This window comes from Acinonyx jubatus, chromosome C1 (assembly GCF_027475565.1).
Source record: "Acinonyx jubatus isolate Ajub_Pintada_27869175 chromosome C1, VMU_Ajub_asm_v1.0, whole genome shotgun sequence".
Lineage (NCBI taxonomy): Eukaryota > Metazoa > Chordata > Mammalia > Carnivora > Felidae > Acinonyx > Acinonyx jubatus.
This window is the reverse complement of record NC_069381.1, coordinates 66,997,985-67,000,369: the sequence shown is the minus strand read 5'-3', so window position 1 is coordinate 67,000,369 and position 2,385 is coordinate 66,997,985. Positions and strand designations below refer to the sequence as shown.

At 37.0% G+C, this 2,385-nt stretch overlaps 1 non-coding gene across 1 annotated transcript; it reads left to right on the top strand.

Annotated features, from left to right (window-relative positions):
• Positions 1-345: 345 nt before the first annotated feature.
• On the top strand, positions 346-494 carry LOC113599712 (U12 minor spliceosomal RNA). The gene has a single exon (XR_003420619.1). It is a non-coding gene; the product is annotated as a U12 minor spliceosomal RNA (small nuclear RNA).
• Positions 495-2,385: the final 1,891 nt, after the last annotated feature.

The following is a 2,385-nucleotide window of genomic DNA, read 5'->3' as shown; positions in this document are numbered from 1 at the left end:
TTAAAAGAACTTACATTTGATAAATTACAGACACTGATTTTCTTTCTCAAAGGTCATTTGTAGTAAGACATAGACTGAAGTAGAAGTAATGATCGATAGAAGCAAATTGATCCCATGTCCACAGACAGCATCCAGGATTTTCCACTGCATTAATTAGTTTGGAAAATGGAGAACTATTTCATTCATACATAATATAATTCACAGTTACCCCATGACTGTATTTGCATTAAATTCTACATCTTAAGCCACAGAAGCCACAGGTTTTACTAGAACTAAGATTTGGTCAAGAAACAGGTATGAACAAAATGATGTGGGCTGCTGAGTAGTAGACCCTGAAAAAGTTTAATGCTTTAAACTTATGAGTAAGGAAAATAATGATGGGGGAGGTGCCCAAATCTTCACTGGTAATGTGAGATGAATTTTTGAGCAGGTAAAGTTTTCCCCTAAGGTGACCCACCTACTTCAGGGGATGACTGGGAGTCATGATCAGCCTGTCCCCCTTTAAAACTGAAAGAGTAGACTGGTATGAAGGTAATCCATGAGACTAAGAAGGAAAAAAACAAACAACGAAAACAAAACAAAACATGCAAAGTTTACATCTGTTACATATAGGCTGACATGAACTGAATTGCCTGTAGCTAAAATTAAAACAAAGTGAGTGTTTGATGATCTGGACTCAATCTCAAGAATAAAGTAGTTGTCTCAAGAAAGGAAGAAGACTAATATGACAGTGGCCCAAGCAAATCTCAACACATCTTTTAAATTTTACCATTATTGGCATTGGCCCATTCAAATGTATTATTTAATTCTAAAGACACAAAATAGTTCAGAAAGATAGCCTGAAGATTTTCTTTTTCTTTTCTTTTTTTTTTTTTTCTATTCTTCCCTGAGACATGATGTTACAAATGCTCCTTTCAATAATTTGATAGATTCAAGCTCTGAGCCAGAGAGAGCATCTGTTAGAAAACATGGCAATATTCTTTCTATTTATGACTCTTCGGTCCAAACCACCACGACATCATTTCTGTTGTGAACCCCCATCCTTTGAAAACACAAATCACAATGATAAGGATTTGGAAGAAAGGAATTATGAAAATCACCCAACGCCTCCCAGCAATGAGAAATAACTCCTTCTGTTTACTAAATCCAGAGACTTTTCTTCATAAATAGTTCTATGAGAGTTAACCCTCAACATGGCTCGGCCAAAGTGGGAAACTAAAACACCCAGTCAGAAATGACATTAAGGAACACATATAAGATGAGCCACTGCATTTAGAGCACATTTAATAACCAGAGAAGTTACTAACTGAAGCCAAACCTCTAAGTCTTCCACCTCAGAAAGATTAAAAGCTGACAACAAAAGTGATGTTCCAGAAATTAGATTGACATATATGGTAAGGACAGAAAACTAAACAGAAGACCATGCATGTTTCTAATCCTCTTAATGTTACTCAGCTCCCAGCAGCCAATAACTTGGGGTATGGGAGGGAATCAAAAGAAATTTTTGGATTTTTGGCTTTTTCAGAGCTTAAGGAATTTCCATGTTCATGAAGTGGGTTTTCTCATCAACTGTAGTTTAAGAATTTAAGATGGCTAAGCTAACAAGAGGCAAAAATGAAGTAGATCTACCTATTATCTAAGACTACTGGATCATAGATATGCTTACGAATATTTAACAATTTCTGGGAAATAGTGGGCAGCTTATTTCAATACTGTCATCATTTGGACATCAGGATGGCAACTCTGAACTCTGAGTGCAATTACATGTTCTGGTGGCTTTACTGGAAAGAGAATTCTGTCCATTCCTCTGCACAGAGAGTCAGAGGAGGAGCCTGAATGTAAGAAACAAAAGTGACTTCATGATGTATCTTAGGCAAAGAGAAAAAGAGACCAAGAAATAAGGGGCCCACAAATTATGGACTCAAGTCAAAGGCCAAGAAGAAAAGTGAATGAACATAGAGTTTGGACGATGTCTTTTTTTTTTTAATGGAAAGACCCAAGAGATCTAGAAAGGGATCCAGGCTACAAGCTATTGTGCTATTCTAAATGATTCCCTGCTTTCACTCTCTCCTACTCTATCACCCTGGCCCAAAATACAGTCTACACTCAGCAACCAAAACAATCTCTTACAAGTATATATTATATCACATTACTCCTCAGCTGAAAATTCTCCAGTGGCTTCCAACTAAAAACACAATGGAACTTACCTTATAATGCTAGAATATGGTGATTAATTTCACCCCCAGATATTGTCCTTCCTCATTTCTTATCAGTCTTACCTTTATTCATTATGCTCCCATTACAACGACTTTCTTTCCAATCCCGGAACACATCAAACTGGTCCCTTTCTTGGGCTGTTGTCCTTGTCATTCACTCTGGTAGCAG